An 18,271-nucleotide genomic window follows, 5' to 3' on the forward strand; every position below is an offset into this window, starting at 1 on the left:
TGGCTCTGGAACTCTCTCCCACTGGAGATTAGAACTGCCCCTTTTCTCCTGACTTTTAGAAAGCTGGTGAAAACTTGGCTCTGAAATTTAGCATTCGATGAGTGAGTCAATAACTCTTGACCACACGGACAGATGGTGATGAATTGTGATTTCATTCTGATGACTTGGCCTTATGTAATTATATGATTGTATTTTAATGTATTTTATGTATTAGTGCATTATGTGATGTGATATTTTAACTATTGTTTATGAATCTTTTGTTGTGAACCGGCCTGAGTCTCTCTGTGGAGGTTGAGAAGACCGGTATATAAAAGTTCTAAATAAATAAGAAGAAGACAGATGCATAATTTTATACACATGGCTTATTGGGATAGAAAGCCTGACAACAATAAGGAAAACTGGGAGTAAATATATGGAATATAACTATATGAATACATCAGGATCCAGATTGATGTGATCCAGCTGTTATGAGAATGAAAGGAATATTAATTCTTTGGTATTTCATTTCTAATAAATATTTCAAGCATGCATGTTGCCACTTATGCTGTAGGCATGAGAAGTTATATATTCTAGCAAGAGCCATCCTTCATAAACTGAAAGTTGCACATTGGATCTCATTTCTCTGAGCACATTATTGTTTTCCCATCAGTGCAGCCTGAAGTAATTGAAACTTGTACTCGCTGATATAGAAGGCTTCCTTAAGGTGGCAGATTTCTATCAAGTGTAAATTAGAAGATATCCGTGGAATGCAAGAGTAGTGGTAATTTCTTCTTATAGTAAGGTTTAAAAGGGGGGTTTTCATCATCACCTTTCATTATATATTTCATCAAAGTATCATTTTCATGTACGCGGAAAGAAATTTACTTTAAGTAGATTCTTATGTTATAATTTCAGGGGTCATTTTAAAATAGTTAATTTGAAAATGTTTTCAGTCAGCAATGAAATCCTAATTTCTTCTCACTCCCCTTGACAGAAAAATCTCTTTTTGGAGGAAAGGATGGAGCAAATTTACATTGTAATGAGCTAACTATTCAGAGCAAGTGGATCAGTGTTGGCATAAAGGGTAATGGAAAAGACACATTCCCTTTTTGAGCCCTTCCATTTCCATTCTCCTGCAACTAAGCAAATAAGTTACTTGCTTTATTCTCTGGACAGTTGCAAAGCATTGTAACTTGCCTACTAGTACAGAGTGGGTGTGAGAGAAATGGTTTTCTATCAGAGCAGACAGTCATCTACAAGAAGAGGAAATAATTTACTGCATAACTTCTTAGAATACCATGGCACCATCTAGCTATATCTTAATGCTTTGCTTCTATTTTTCACGTTGGCTGACATGTTCCATACAAAAAAGGGTAATACACATGATTACAATGGTTAACTAACAACCCAACAAAGATTGCAGTGTTTCAGGCATTTTAGTTTAGAAAAAAAAATGAAATTACAACTGGTAGAGATTTATCTTATTATTATTATTTTACTGACATGAAAACAGTATGTCACAGCAAACAAGATCTATATGCTAGATTTCATATCACAAAACCACAAGTCGAACACTTCCCAAGAGTCTAGGACTGTGTGATGTATTTTTGAATGATGTGCACAGATCCAAGTAAGGGGCCTTTTGCAGTTGACAGATTGTGATTTTGTCGATGTTTATTGTTTCCAAATGGCGGCTGAGATCTTTTGGCACGGCACCCAGTGCACCAATAACCACTGGGACCAGCTGAACTGATTTATGCCAGAGCCTTTGCAGTTCGATTTTGAGGTCCTGATAACGGCTGATTTTTTCTTGTTGTTTTTCTTCAATGCAACTGTCACCAGGTATGGCGACATCAATAATCCAAACTTTTTCTTTTCCACAATTGTGATGTTTGGCATAATGTGTTGCAAAACTTTCAGTCTGGATTCAAAAGTCCCACAGTATTTTTGCGAGTTCATCTTCTGCTATCTTTGCAGGTTTATGATCCCACAAGTTCTTTACTGCTGGCAGGTGGTACTTGTGACATAAGTTCCAATGATTCATTTGGGCCACAGAGTTGTGCCTCTGTTTGTAGTCTGTCTGTGTGATTTTCTTGCAGCAGCTGAGGATATGATCAATGGTTTCATCAGTTTACTTGCACAATCTGCATTTTGGGTCATCAGCTGATTTTTTCAATCCTGGCCTTAATTGCATTGGTTGTGATGGCTTGCTCCTGGGCTGCAAGAATCAGGCCTTCTGTCTCCTTCTTCAGGGTTCCATTCGTAAGCCATAACCAGGTTTTCTCCTTATCAACTTTTCCTTCAATTTTGTGCTAGCTGTCAGCTCTGGTTTGTAGTGCAGTTTTCTTGTACTGATACTTTGTCTGCTGTGCTTTGAGAAGTTTCTGAGTTCCACTGCTGAACAGCTCTCACAGTCAGGAAGTTCTTCCTCATGTTCAGATGGAATCTCCTTTCTTGTAGTTTGAAGTCATTGCTCCACGTCCTAGTCTCCAGGGAAGCAGAAAACAAACTTGCTCCCTCCTCCCTGTGGCTTCCTCTCACATATTTATACATGGCTATCATACTTCCTCTCAGCCTTCTCTTCTTCAGGCTAAACATGCCCAGCTCCTTAAGCCGCTCCTCATAGGGCTTGTTCTCCAGACCCTCGATCATTTTAGTCACCCTCCTCTGGACACATTCCAGCTTGTCAATATCGTCTGCAAACTTGATGATCATGCCTTCTAGCCCTTCATCTAAGTCATTAATAAAGATGTTGAACATGACCGGGCCCAGGACGGAACCCTGCGGCACTCCACTTGTCACTTCTTTCCAGGATGAAGAGGAAGCATTGGTGAGCACCCTCTGGGTTTGTCCATTTAACCAATTACAGATCCACCTCACCGTAGTTTTGCCTAGCCCACATTGGACTAGTTTGTTTGCCAGAAGGTCGTGGGGAACCTTGTTGAAGGCCTTACTGAAATCCAGGTAAGCTACATCCACGGCATTCCCCGCATCTACTCAGCTTGTAACTCTATCGAAAAAAGAGATCAGATTAGTCTGGCATGACTTGTTTTTGATAAATCCATGTTGACTATTAGCGATGACCGCATTTGTTTCTAAGTGTTTGCAGACTACTTCCTTAATAATCCTCCAATCTGCTGGAACTTCTCCCGTTCTCCAAGAACTCTCAAAGATGGTTGCCAATGGTTCCGAAATGACTTCCGCTAGTTCCTTCAATACTCTTGGGTGTAGTTGATCTGTCCCTGGGGACTTGAACTCATTTAGAGCAGCCAGGTATTCCTGGACAACTTGTTTCCCAATTTGGGGTTGGATGTCCTCAATTTAGAATACTTTCTCTTGGATCTTCAATTAGACAAATCAGATCATCCGCAAATGCTCTATATTTGTACATTTGTTTTCCAACCTTTAATCCAATTAAATTTTCATCTTCTTTTATACTTTTCAGTAGGATTTCCAAGGACATTATAAATACGAGGGGTGACAATGGACACCCTTGTCTTCTGCCTTTCTCCACTGGGAATTCCTCTGATGCAGAACCATTAATCCATAAATTCGCTTTTTGTTCATCATAAATAGCCTCAATTGCATTTATAAAAATATACCCAATAGCTATCTCCTTGAATATTGCTTTGAAAAAATCCCAATTCAAGTTATCAAAAGCCTTCTCAGCATCTATTGATACCAATGCTAATTCTTTCTGTGGATTTGTCTCGTAATATTCAATTATTTCTAGGATGTTTCTTAAATTATCTTTGATGTATCTGCCTAGTAGAAAACCTGTTTGTTCTTCACCAATCCAATTTGTCAAAAAGATTAAAGACCTGTTTTTTGCATATTGTGCAATTGCGTTTGCCATTAACGAAGCAATTCAGAAATTTCTGGAATTTTAGAAAGTTCCAAAATATTTTTTTGAAAACTTTGGAATGCAATTCCGAATCGAAACAACAGCGTCCCCTACATCCAAAATGAGTTTTGAAACTTTTTTAAAATTAACCAAGCCTAGTAAATACCTATAATTATGGAAGTACGTACAATATTGATTAGCTACTGTAGAAAGTCAATTGATTTAATTGATTTAAAACTACAGCTATTAGCATTGTGCCATGGCAATTAAAATAGTGCCAAACTGCATTAATTCTATACATCCTAAAAAATGGTGGAATCAATACTGACCAAATTAATCATGCTGAGGTCAATGACAGAATTAAATACTATCCTAAGTCCCTCTCAATGAACCTGATGAAGCTTGCAGGTTCTTAAATTTGACTGGATTGTTTCTTTTGTTTTCCAGTAGGACTTAGATTCTAAAAGTTCAGCACTGCAAATTCAAAGCCAAGCACATAGGTAGAATAGTAGAAGATGTCAGAATTAGTCTCTTGCATTATAAAGGCTAACTCTTAATCCTGTGGAGAGCAATGAACATGTTTTTTTAAATATTCATTATAGTTTATTATAGTTTCTCAAGGTTAAATTCAGAGGTAAAAACCAGATCATAATGCATCTGTTACTGGCTCATAAAAGTGGATGCAATATTAGCTCCCCACTAGGTATTATATTAGTAGGAAACCTGAGGGAGCAGAGGAGAGACAAGTATTTGTTTGCCCTTTTTGTTTTTGTCAATTGAGTCTAGCTCCAAATGAAACCTATATGTATGGAGTATTTTTTCAGTAAAGAGTTACTGGGAAATAGCTGATAATAAATATTCATGTCTGCTGCTTTGGAGACCATTATAGCTATCTCTGTTGTGTTAGGCATTGTTGTAGATGAAGTGGTCTGCTAGTTATAAGAGTGTACAACTTACGGAATATTTTTCATTTTAGAGTGGCTTCTCATACAAGTATCCATATCCTTCAACTAGACAGAAAATGTACAGATATGCACATTTCATGTAAAGACTGTACTTCCCTAGCACAATTAAAAGCACATTTTCCGCCCTTCTTCTTTGGTTTGTGTGTCTTCACTGATGCCATCATTGTTATGTGTTTAATAACTTCATTTTCTATTTTGAAAAGTGTATACTTGGAATTAAGCACAATGTATATTCTCATAAATTATATACACCTTCACCTAAATAATTCTATGAATGTAGTATCATAGAGTTGGAAGAACCATATTATTATTATTATTATTATTATTATTATTATTATTATTATTATTATCTTTATTTGTACCCTGCTAACATCTCCCCAAGGACTCGGTGCGGCTTACAAAGGCCAAGACCCTCAATAAAACAACAGCATAACAAATACAACAATAAAACTCAAAAAGCAAACCAATAAACATTAAAGCAATAACAGTAAAACATTAAACAATAACATCATGACACATTTAAAACTAAGGGCCGTGCCAAATGTAATGAATAAAATTAAAAGTGCTGGACATGAAAGGTGAAATGTAAGGATTTTAGGGTATGTGCGATGTGCAGGCAATCTTAAATCTCTAATAAAGTGCGTTTGGGACATGATGCTGGGAGTTTCCTATTCTGGAAAGGCACACTGGAACAGCCAGGTCTTCAAGCTCTTCCTAAAGACTGCCAACGTTGGGGCTTGTCTGGTGTCCTTGGGGAGAGAGTTCCAGAGTCGGGGGGCTACCACAGAGAAGGCCCTGTCCCTCGTCCCCACCAAATGCGCTTGCGACGCAGGTGGGATCGTGAGCAGGGCCTCTCCAGATGGACTATCCAGTATTTTGCCATGCAAGAATACACAATTAGGTGACTGGGGAGCATTTGCACAGTTAAAGCTTGTACGCCAGCTGTGTCCATACCTTGGGAAGTCTGACTTGGCCACGATAGTCCACGCTCTGGTTACATCCCATATAGACTACTGTAATGCACTCTACGTGGGGTTGCCATTGAAGACTGTTTGGAAGCTTCAAATAGTCCAGCGAGCGGCTGCCAGGTTGCTAAAGGGAGCAGTGATCAGCACCCAACTTCACATTTCTTTTGCAAAAATGAAAGTACTCATATTGTGATATCAGTCCTTGGAGAGAATAAAATCATAAACAACAATGTTGACAGTGTATCCTTACAATGGAGCTGACATCCGTTGAATCAAAATCAATTACCGTATATACTCAAGTATAAGCCGACCCAAATATAAGCCGAGGCATCTAATTTTACCACAAAAAACTGGAAAAACATATTGACTCGAGTATAAGCCGAGGGTGGGAAATGCAGCCACTATGGGTAAATTTCAAAATAAAAATAGATACCAATAAAATTACATTAATTGAGGCATCCAGAGATGAAATATTTTTTAATATTTACATAAATCTGTAATTTGAGATAAGACTGCCCAACTCTGATTAAATCATTACATGTCTTCAATGTAAATGTACTTACATATCCTTCCAACAATAATAGAGTAAAATAATAAATATAATAATGATAATAAAGTAAAATAATGGAAATGAAATAATAACAGTAATAATAGAGTAGAATAATAAATGTAATAATAAAGTAAAATAATAAATGTAGTAATAATAAAATAAAATAATAAATCATAATAATAAATAGTGTAAAATAATAAATGTAATAATGATAATAATAATAATAATAGAGTAAAATACTGTAAATGTAATAATAATAAAGAGAGTAAAATAATCATAATCATAAAAAGTGTAAAATAATAAATGTAATAATAATAGTAATAATAGGGTAAATACTGTAAATGTAATAATAATAAAATAATACATGAAATAAAAATAATACTAATAACAGAGTAAAATAACAAATAACTTTGACTCGAGTATAAGCCGAGGGGAGCTTTATCAGCCTAAAAAGGGGGCTGAAAAACTAGGCTTATACTCGAGTATATACAGTATGTATATGTTGTTCATGTCCTTTTAATGATATTTTCATTTAGGGTTTTGTGTGTGTGTGCGTGTGTGTGTGTGGAGCGACTTCTGGTGTGAGAGAATTCGCCATCTGCAAGGACATTGTTCAGGGGACACCAGGGTGTTTTACCATTCTGTGGGAGGCTTCTCTCATGTTCCCGTATGAAAAGCTGGAGCTGACAGACAGGAGCTCACCCCACTCTCTGATTTGAACCACCAACCTTTCGGTTAGCAGTCCAGCCAGCACAAGAGTTTAACCCATTGCGCCATCAGGGGCTCATCTTGATTTAGGTTGAAGCATCCAATGATAGAGATAGTGGCACCTTTACTTTCTTGTAATTATTAGAGTGTTGTCTATAAAATTACTTTCAATATACTATATATTATGAAGTTTATGTGAAACATAAATAAATTTCATGTTTAGATTTAGGTCCTATCTCCATCACTATGTATATATATACAAATACAGGTATTCCAAAATAAATAAAAACTCCGAAACAGTTGTGGTCCCAAGAATTTTGGATAAGGCATGCTCAAACTGTATTAACTTTTCAGATCAAGAGAAAATGTAAAACCATAGAGAGGTATGAAAGAAACATGTCTCGAGTTGCTATGAAGTGAGGTTTATTATTTAGAAGCTTCTTTTTAATAATCAACATCACTTCATAGCATCCTGAGGCATGTCTCTTTCATCTTCGCTCTTGGGACCTATTTGTAAACTAAGAAGGGAAGATAGGACAGCAAAATCTAACTGCATTTTCTTTAGCGTTATGCAAAATGTAATACCCCACTACACAGTCACCTTGAAAAAAAATGAATATGTCTTCATTGGGCAAATTATATACCATATACAGAGTGGTATGTAAGAAGGGCTCATAATAACTTTGGGAATATATTAAATTAACTTCTATAACCCATAAGTACATGTAATCATGAGTTGAAATTCAGCAACGTCTTTCTTAAAAGAACTGTGTCTGCTTTGAAATGAATTTATTGATTTTTGTTTGTACGTGAAGCTCATGATCATTACACTTAATTTCTAAGCAGTCTTTCTCAAGTATGTAAGATAGTGCAGATACATAAAAGTTAGAAGATGGTAACCCAACCCATTATTTCTGTATAAACAATGATCTTACTCTCTCATACTCCTTTCCTTTTCTTTCCCCTTGTGTATGTATTTGGCATTGCAAGATTGATAAATAGGACTGTGAGATAAACTGAGACAGTCTTGGTCGCCTTAGTGGATGATCTGCGCCGGGAGCTCGACAGGGGGAGTGTGTCCCTGTTGGTGTTGCTGGACCTCTCAGCGGCCTTCGATACCGTCGACCACGGTATCCTTCTGGAACGCTTCGCGGGGATGGGACTTGGAGGTACTGTTCTACAGTGGCTCCGGTCATTCCTAGAGGGCAGATCCCAGGTGTTATTGGGAGACACCTGTTCATCTCCACAACCTTTGTCTTGTGGGGTTCCACAGGGTTCAATACTGTCTCCCATGTTGTTTAACATCTACACGAAGCCGCTGGGAGAGATCATCCAGAGTTTCGGGGTACGGTGTCATCTGTACGTAGATGATGTCCAACTCTGTCAGTCCTTTCCACCCGCTACTAAGGAGGCTGTCGAAGTCCTGAACCAGTGCCTGGCCACTGTAACGGTCTGGATGAGGGCGAACAAATTGAAATTAAATCCAGACAAGACAGAGGTACTCCTGGTCAGTCGAAAGGCCGAACAGGGCATAGGGTTACAGCCTGTGCTGGATGGGGTCACACTCCCCCTGAAGATGCAGGATCGCAGCTTGGGTGTGATCCTGGACTCATCGCTGAGCCTGGAACCCCAGGTTTCGGCGGTGACCAGGGGAGCATTTGCACAGTTAAAACTTGTGCGCCAGCTGCGCCCGTACCTTGGAAGTCTGACTTGGCCACGGTAGTCCACGCTCTGGTTACATCCCGCCTAGACTACTGCAACGCTCTCTACATGGGGTTGCCTTTGAAGACAGCCCGGAAGCTTCAATTAGTCCAACGTGCGGCAGCCATGATTCTAACAGGAGAGGAACGCAGGGAGCATACAACCCCCCTGTTGCGCCAGCTCCACTGGCTGCCGATCTGCTACCGGGCCCAATTCAAAGTGCTGGCGTTAGCTTATAAAGCCTTAAACGGTTCCGGCCCAAGCTACCTATCCGTCCGCATCTCTGCCTATGAACCCACCAGGACTTTGAGATCTTCCGGGGAGGCCCTGCTCTAGATCCCGCCTGCGTCACAAGCACGGCTGGCGGGGACGAGAGATAGGGCCTTCTCGGTGGTGGCCCCTCGGCTGTGGAACACCCTTCCCACGGACATTAGACTTGCACCATCTCTAATGGTATTCCGTAAAAAAGTGAAGACCTGGCTATTTGAGCAGGCGTTCGAATAATTAGTGCAATGATTGGTAATGAACATAGGAATGTGACAATGGACTATGTTTTTGTTGATGAGATGATAGTGAATTGTTATTTTAGTAATTGTTTATTAATTGTGCATAGTGTTAGGTTATTAACTGTTTTTATATTGTACTATTGAATTTTTGCTGTCTTGTTTGTTGTACACCGCTGTGAGCCGCCTTCGGGCTGAGAACAGTGGTATATCAGTAAAGTAAAGTAAATAAATAAATAAAATAATTCACTAAATTAAGGGATATCAAGACAAATGTTAGTGTTCTCCAGTGGCACTTGAAATCCAAGAATGTGCCTTTCTATTCCTTACCATGTTTACCTAGTTTCTAATCTATCTGGATATATGCTCACCTTTTTTCAAATAGCCAGGCTTCCATTTTTATATTTAGTTTATACTACACGAAATTTTGGATTCTGAGATCCTCTCATATCCTGCTAACAGATCAACAGTATGAAACCTTTGAGAATCTCAGGTTAAATATATAGAAGGAAGAGGAAGAGCATGGTTGCCTTTGTTGTTCCATCCCTTTGGTAAGTGTTGAAGTAGTAATGATGACTAAATTCTCAAAGCTTTAACTTTCAGCAGATGAAGTATATCATGTTCTGTTGAGGAATTCACAAAAAGAGACCTACAAAGTGTATATTTTATGATATTATTTCCTCAAGTTTACCCATCTGCCATGCACACTAGGCATGTGCAGTCGATTAAAATTTTGTTTCAAAAGTCATTACAAAACAGGGGGATGCTGGTGTTTCACTTCTAAAATGTTGACCGCAGAACCAGAGATGACCCAGACACATAGATGGAGTAAAAATGGCAACAACTTAATTTATTAATTACAGGAACATAGGGTTGGCTGCTAGGCATGGGTTCTGGATCAAGATCGATCAGCCCGCTGCTGACCGATACCTGATGAGTCCAACAGGGGGCCCACCGGCACAATACACAAGACACGGCACCCTTGGTAACCGCCGGATGTTCCCTCCCCAGCCAGTAGGAGAGGGGCAGAACCAGATCCAGGGCCCATGCCACATGCCAACCGGAGTTGTGACGAACAGATAATGACTCAAAGCAGGCCTGGTATCTGCTAGGCCCTGCGCAGCCTATTTAAGGCTGCTGGGCACAGGGTGCAACCATCCCCTGGGTAATACCAGGTGCTGGGTGGGGCTGGCCACTGGTTGGCCAGCTAACCCAGTGGCAAAAAACGTCCTGCCACACAGCGGCTTCTGCTACCAACATGGCCAGAGGGAGGGGCACCCCCCACCGCAACAGGCCTTGCCCAGTAAGTCGGGCAATGAATTTAGTGAAAATTTCATTACTATAACAAGAGTAACAAAATTTCCTTACTTTTTAGTTATTGTAATTGTTCTGTCTCCCAGGAGCCTGGTTTGCTTTACCTTACAGTTGCTTGAAGTTGCTTCCCCTTGCATTTTTCCCAGGGATGCTGCAGCTCTGCAGAGCTCTGAAAGTTAACAGTTTCAGAGGCTGGAAAGCCAGCCTGCAGGCCTCCTTTGCAGCTATTGGCTTAGAAGATATCTTTTTGGGTTTAGAGACTGCCCTTTTTCCCAGGGAAGAGATCTCCATTTTGGAATATCCCCTGCCTTTTTAGTTAGAGAAGGAACTTCAGATGTGCTGGTGGTTAGTCAGGGTAGCTCTGGGAAAATCATTGTAAGTACAATTAAGATATTAAGACTATTAAGATACTATAGATAGCTAGGCTTGATTGAGTGATGTAGTTATAGCTGATTGAGAAATTGAAGATTGAGATATTATAGATAGATATTGAGGATTGAGATACTATAGATAGAGAAGCCTATTGAGACACTGAGTTATATAGATAGAGAGAGCGAAAGAGAGACTTCATTGCTTTATCTCCAGAACTAACCTTGAGCATAGATAGGGAAAGACCTGGTCTTTCTAAAAAGTAACAGCTTAGGGTTAGGGTGAAAAGATTCCAGGATCTTCTCTGCCTTCTGGTGAAAAGTTAACTCATTGACTGGAGGAGAAGGGAAAGAAATAATATCTCTGTGGTTTCACCTATTGACTGTTCTGTTTGTAACCTCGATAAGCTGTGCCAAGTCTGCAAGGACTTTGAAGAATAAATATCCTTTTTTTATGCTCAAAACCTTTAATAGCCTCAGTTGTTGAATATCTCAAGCTTCTAAAGAAAGACACCCACAGTTCGCTCAGACATAGAGAGAAGCACATCTTAGTTTTATTTTTATAACATCTGGGTGTAACGGCACAGTAATTGAGCAAGTGGGGAAACGTCTAGGGTGCCTTTCTTTCTCATTTTTACAGCAATTGGGGTGAAACTTGCTACAATGGTAGAACATTTACCACTGTTAGCTCTATCCATTGATTTTTTGGGGAAGTTTTTATAAACAGGTTGTTGTAGGTTTTTTTCGGGCTGTATGGCCATGGTCTAGAGGCATTCTCTCCTGACCTTTCGCCTGCATCTATGGCAAGCATCTTCAGATGAGGTCTGTTGGAACTAGGAAAAAGGGTTTATATGTCTGTGGAATGACTAGGGTGAGACAAAGGACTGTTGTCTGCTGGAACTTGGTGTGAATGTTTCAACTGACCACCTTGATTAGCATACAATGGGCTGACTGTGCCTGGAGCAAACTTTTGTTGAGAGGTAATTAGATGTCCCTGCCTGCTTCCTCTCTGTTGTTGTGCTGTTGCAATTTTAGAGTTTTTTAATACTGGTAGCCAGATTTTGTTCATTTTCATGGTTTCCTCCTTTCTGTTGAAATTGTCCACATGCTTGTGTATTTCTATGGCTTCTCACATGGTGGTTGTGAGAGTGGTCAAGCATTTCTGTGTTCTCAAATAAAATGCTGTGTCCAGGTTGGTTCATCAGGTGCTCTGCTATGGCTGATTTCTCTGGTTGAAGTAGTCTGCAGTGCCTTTTGTAAACAACCTTTTTTTGAAAAAACTACAAGAGCTATCTCTTTGAATTTTCTATACAATGCACAAGATATCTGGACATCAATTCCACTCTGAGTCTCCCCTCGGGGGTTGAAAAGGACGGGGTAAAATGCTGTAAATAAATAAATAAATATATTCCCCCAAGTTTCAGAAATATTCACACATCTGCTGATTTTGGGGGATTTTTAAAAGTTTAGACAAAAACACCCCCCCCCCCCAAAAAAAAAACCCACAACAGCAATCCCCTTGAATATCTGTCTAACCATGTGTCTATATGACACACAATTAACCATAGAACTTCAACTTAACTCATATTTATACTATTACTTACTTACTTTCATCCTCTTTGCAGTTGTAGTAATTTTATTTGTTATTATTAGAATTACTCTAAATGGCTGGCTACTGTAGCCCTAACGGGAGCTTTCTGATGCTGAGCCTTTTGAATTCTCTGCCACAGAGGGCGTCCCCTTCCCAAACTACATTTCCCAGAATGCTGTCCTTCTTAGCTTAGCTGTCCTTCTTTATGGTGTCCGACAAGCAGCCTGGGTCTTAATTTAAGCAGTAGCCATGCCCTCTTTTGCTTTACCAAAGTTGCTTAATGCTTACCCTTAATGCTTATAACAAAAAATTGCACGCTCCAATGTACACATGTACACATGAGTTGGGATGTAAATTTACTCAACAGGTGTACTGCATTTTGAGTTTGGGATACTTTTCAGATGAATACAATCTAATATCCGATCCTTCTGGTCGATCGTAAACCGGATCGGGGTATAGGGTGGCAACCTGTGCTGGACGGGGTTGCACTCCCCCTGAAGTCACAGGTTCGCAGTTTGGGTGTCCTCCTGGATTCTTCACTTACGTTTGAGGCTCAGGCGTCGGCGGTGGCCGGGAGGGCTTTTGCACAATTGAGACTTGTGCGCCAACTGCGACCGTACCTCGTGAAGGCTGATCTGGCCAGGGTGGTCCATGCCTTGGTCACCTCCAGATTGGACTACTGTAATGCGCTCTACGTGGGGCTGCCCTTGAAAACGGCCCGGAAATTCCAACTAGTCCAACGGCGGCAGCCAGGTTGTTAACTGGTGCTCTTTACAGGGAGAGGTCAACCCTCCTGTTTAAGAAGCTCCATTGGCTGCCATCTTCCGGTTCCAATTCAAGGTGCAGGTGCTTACCTACAAAGCCCTAAACGGTTTGGGACCCACCTACCTGTGTGACCGCATCTCCGTATACGAACCCACACAATCTCTCCGATCATCTGGAGAGGCCCTCCTCATGATCCCACCTGCGTCGCAAGCACATTTGATGGGGATGAGGGACAGGGCCTTCTCTGTGGTGGCTCTCCGACTCTGGAACTCTCTCCCCAAGGACTTGGCAGTCTTTAGGAAGAGCTTGAAGACGTGGCTGTTCCAATGTGCCTTCCCTGAATAGGAAACTCCTAGCATCATGTCCCAAATGCACTTTACTAGAGATTTAAGATTGTCTTCACACTGCACCTATCTCCAAAAACCTATCCATTTCACCTGTCATGTCCAGCATTTTTTAAAATTTTATCCATTACATTTGGCCTGGCCTCAGTTTTAAATGCATTGTGGTGTTATTGTCTAATGTTTATTGGTATTGTTTTAATGTTTTTGTTTTGCTTTATGAGTTTATGTATTGTTATATTTATTATATTGTTGTTTTATTGATGTGTTGGCTTTGGCCTCTTGTAAGCCGCACCGAGTCCTTCGGGAGATGTTAGCGGGGTATAAATAAAGTTAATAATATGGTAGGACAGATAATGCTCCATGCCATTTTCTGATCAAAACATGATCCAGAGAGACTGGTATCATTGCTTAGATGAGAAACAAGCTCTCTGTCTTTTAAAGGTGGGAGGGCAGCAAGTACATGATCATTTGATTTTGTCCAGGCAAGGATTCTATCTGATTCCAGAAAATTGTTTCTGATAGAAGCAGAGATAGTGATGCAAGAGAGCTAGGGATGGAAGAATCATTTGTAGACATCTACAACAGTCCACCAAGGATCAGCAAAAACAAAACAAAGATAACACAGATTTGGAACATTCAGCATCAAGGAAAGATGTAAAGACACAATGCTTGAAAGCTATAGACTGTTCCCCACCAAAACTATCTTTTGCTGCATTATCTGTGATGGTGTCGTGTGTATTCAAGGCATGAGATGAACTTTACCAAAGGTGAAATGTGGAAGCCCTTTAATATCATGGAGTTGATGGCACACATTAGCTTGTTGCTCTTGGAGGGCGTTTATCATGTGAAGCTCCAGAGCAACGGTGGCAACCAAGTTCAGGGTTCTACCACGTCAAAGCAGTAATGAGCCTGAAGAGATTATCTACGTTCCAAAATTAGTTGAAACAAGCAGAAACAATGTGTGTGTAGCCCTTGATAAACTGGCATTCTTTCAGGACGCATGAAGTATGTTAATGGCTTTGAATGTGGCACACATTAGGAATGATGGCAATTCAAACTGGTACTCTATTGGGAGTTCCAGCCATGTTATGAGTTAGACAAATTGCTGCACCGAATGAAAATTTTTTAACCTGCTTAGAAATAACCAAAGGTTTGCTTACCAAAGAATATAGATTGACACCAATGCACAGAATACATCATTAAGCCCACTCTAGCCAGTTATATCTGCAGAGGGGCAATTGGTGGGAAAACTAGAAGACAAGGAACTACAGCTATGAAATGACTTGAAACTACTACTATATCATCTAAGTGTCATGATCTGCTGTCTGCAGTGTGTCTTGTGGCAAAAACCGCCTTCTACTGAGATTCATTAATCTCAGCAGGAAGAATTTTTTATTGTGGTAGGGAATTACCATCACACCATTAGTACTAGATCTTTCTGCAAATAAATACAAACAACTGTTCTTTTTTTCTGCCTGTTTTCTCATTATTTGGACTCATCTCAAGGTTTATTTCATTTTCAGTTGGGAATAATACTGGCAGAGTTTTTAGGGTGCCACTTTGAGTCTCCTTGTGGGGAAAGGCAGGATATAAATAAACATAATAATAATAATAATAATAATAATAATAATAATAATAATAATTTGTCGTGTCAGGAGACACTTAAGAAACTGCAAGTCGCTTCTGGTGTGAGAGAATTGGCCGTCTGCAAGGACATTGCCCAGGGGATGCCCGGATGATTTGATTGAGTACTCGGTTTGACTTATCCATAATCCATTTCTAAGCCACTGTCAACATTGTAAATTGTAATTTCTGCCTAATTACCTGAAGGCCTGATCCCACATCTATGTTTTTACCTTCTATCTAAAGGTGAGGAGGGATGACAATGACCTATTTTCCCCAGGGAGTGAATTCCACAGGTGGGGGGCCACCACCGAGAAGGCCCTGTCCCTCGTTCCCAACAAACGTGTTTGAAACGGAGGCGGAGCTGAGAGCTTAGAATCATAGAGTTGGAAGAGACCTCATGGGCCATCCAGACCAACCCCCTGCCAAGAAGCAGGAATATTGCATTCAAATCACCCCTGACAGATGGCCATCCAGCCTCTGTTTAAAAGCTCCCAAAGAAGGAGCCTCCACCACACTCTGGGGCAGAGAGTTCCACTGCTGAACGGCTCTCACAGTCAGGAAGTTCTTCCTCATGTTCAGATGGAATCTCCTCTCTTGTTGTTTGAAGCCATTGCTCCGCGCCCTGGTCTCCAAGGAAGCAGAAAACAAGCTTGCTCCCTCCTCCCTGTGGCTTCCTCTCACATATTTATACATGGCTATCATATCTCCTCTCAGCCTTCTCTTCTTCAGGTTAAACATGCCCAGCTCCTTAAGCCGCTCCTCATAGGGCTTGTTCTCCAGACCCTTGGTCATTTTAGTGGCCCTCCTCTGGACACATTCCAGCTTGTCAATATCTCTCTTGAATTGTGGTGCCCAGAATTGGACACAATATTCCAGGTGTGATCTAACCAAAGCAGAATAGAGGGGTAGCATTACTTCCCTAGATCTAGACACTAGGCTCCTATTGATGCAGGGCCTAGGAAAAGCTCTAGGAAAAGCTGAGACATGTAGAGCACCACATTTCAAATCAGTCGTTTTTCTTCATGTCAGCTTTATTCCTTAAACTTCTTCTATTATCTCTTTTTAGGTTACAAATAAATCTACAGATCTTTTAGTGAATCTGGAGTCACATGTGCTTCATATAGGAAGTCCACTAAGAGAAATCCGAAATGCTGTGTTCTCCCTGATGCATTTGTTATAGTGCAAACATGATTCCATCAATAAAGGTGGAATGTCTAAACTCCCAATAGAAAGTGATGGGTGGAGCAGAGATTTATTCTCACAGGCCTCTGTGAAAAGAAATCAAACAGTCACTACCTCTAAAGGACTATGGGATGCAAATGACTCTCTTTTCTTCAAAAGCAGAATTTGCCTAGTATGCATAGTAAATTGCCATGTCCTTTTGGGTTGTATTTATGCAACTTACCACTCAACTCTTTTTTAATGCTCTTCCAGCATATAGCAAAAAAAAAAATCTACAAAACTATATGCATTTTTCCATACAAAGCAGACTGCTAAAGAGTTATAGACAAAACAAAATGTATGAGTTCATGTTATTGATTTGCATAGCTAATTTAAACTCTGCCTTTGCTCCATTTTTAGAACATAATTACTTTCTTAGCACAGAATGCTGCTTGGAGTAGAGGCATATCAGCTTTACATTAAATAATAGTCCTTACAGTGCTTTAGATGGTAGCATAAAATCCTGAGATTTTTTCATATATTTAATCATTCTGAAATCAAATCTCTTTTTAATATTGATTTCCCCCCTGTCTTTTATCATTGTGAAAGTGCATAATGATCTGCAATCATGGTTTTTTAAAATATAATCTTTATTGAATTTATAAGAAAATAAGGGGGGGGGGGAGGATAGGTAGGGGTTGGGGGAGTGACAAGGGGAAAATTTGGGAGTGCATCACATATACATGCAAACACACTTATACATACACCTACATTCATACCCATATAAAAAGACAAATTAAAATGTGACTTCCATTCTGTTTCCAAACAGTACATCATCCGGTATCTCATGGTCTCCCTTCTATTCAGGGGCATAACCTATTTTGGTTTTCACCCGACCATACCAATATCATACATATTGTGCTTCTCCATTTCAAATCTTAATTACTTTTACATTCATATTTGATTTTCTCATATTCCTCAAAGTCAGTCCAATCCGTCTGTTTCACTGGTCTTTCAGAGCTGTTTCTCAGGAAGAACGTTAATTTATCCATGTCTCTTATTTCTAATAGTTTGTCTAACCATTCCTCGGTTGTTGGGATGTGCTCGTCCTTCCAATGTTTTGTGAAGGTTATCCATGCTGCAGTAGAGATATATGTAAAGAGGATGTCCTTGTTACTATTTAAATTTAGGTCTTTGTCCGTGAGGCCTAGTAGGAAATATTCCGGATTCCGTTGGATCTTTTTTTAAAGGATTTTTTGAGTCTCTTCTTGTATAGCTCGCCAATATTTATTTGCTTTTGGGCACGTCCACCACATGTGATAATAACTTCCTATTTGTTTTTTACATTTCCAGCATAGATTTTGGGAAACTGAAACAGAAGAAATCAAAAACTGTATGGTACTATGGGCAAAAAACATAGGGAGACAGATAAAAATTCATGAATGGCAGCAAATTTGGAGAAAATGTTAAAATATACTTATTCGGTAGCTCTCAAGGAGAGCTGGCTGAAAACTTTCCATAGATGGTATATATTTATTTATTTTGTCGTGTCAGGAGCAAGTCGCTTCTGGTGTGAGAGAATTGGCCGTCTGCAAGGACGTTGCCCAGGGGACGCCTGGATGATTTGATGTTTTTATCATCCTTGTGGGAGGCTTCTCTCACGTCCCCACATGAAGAGCTGGAGCTTATAGAGGGAGTTCATCCGCCTCTCCCCGGATTCGAACCTGCGACCTGTCGGTCTTCAGTCTTGCTGGCACAGAGGTTGAACCCACTGCGCCACTGGGGGCTCCTATAGATGGTATATGACACCCCAAAAGCTGAGTTTGATGTATGAAAAATACCAAAATCTATGCAATCATGGTTTTGTACAGAAAATGAATGCTG

General features: G+C 40.0%; 1 protein-coding gene across 2 annotated transcripts in view; it reads left to right on the forward strand.

The window, feature by feature from the left end:
* The window catches only part of SPAG16 (sperm associated antigen 16), a 590,759-nt gene that overhangs the window by 572,096 nt on the left and 392 nt on the right, over nt 1–18,271 (forward strand). The window lies entirely within an intron of this gene.

The sequence above is a fragment of the Anolis sagrei genome, chromosome 1 (assembly GCF_037176765.1).
Source record: "Anolis sagrei isolate rAnoSag1 chromosome 1, rAnoSag1.mat, whole genome shotgun sequence".
Lineage (NCBI taxonomy): Eukaryota > Metazoa > Chordata > Lepidosauria > Squamata > Dactyloidae > Anolis > Anolis sagrei.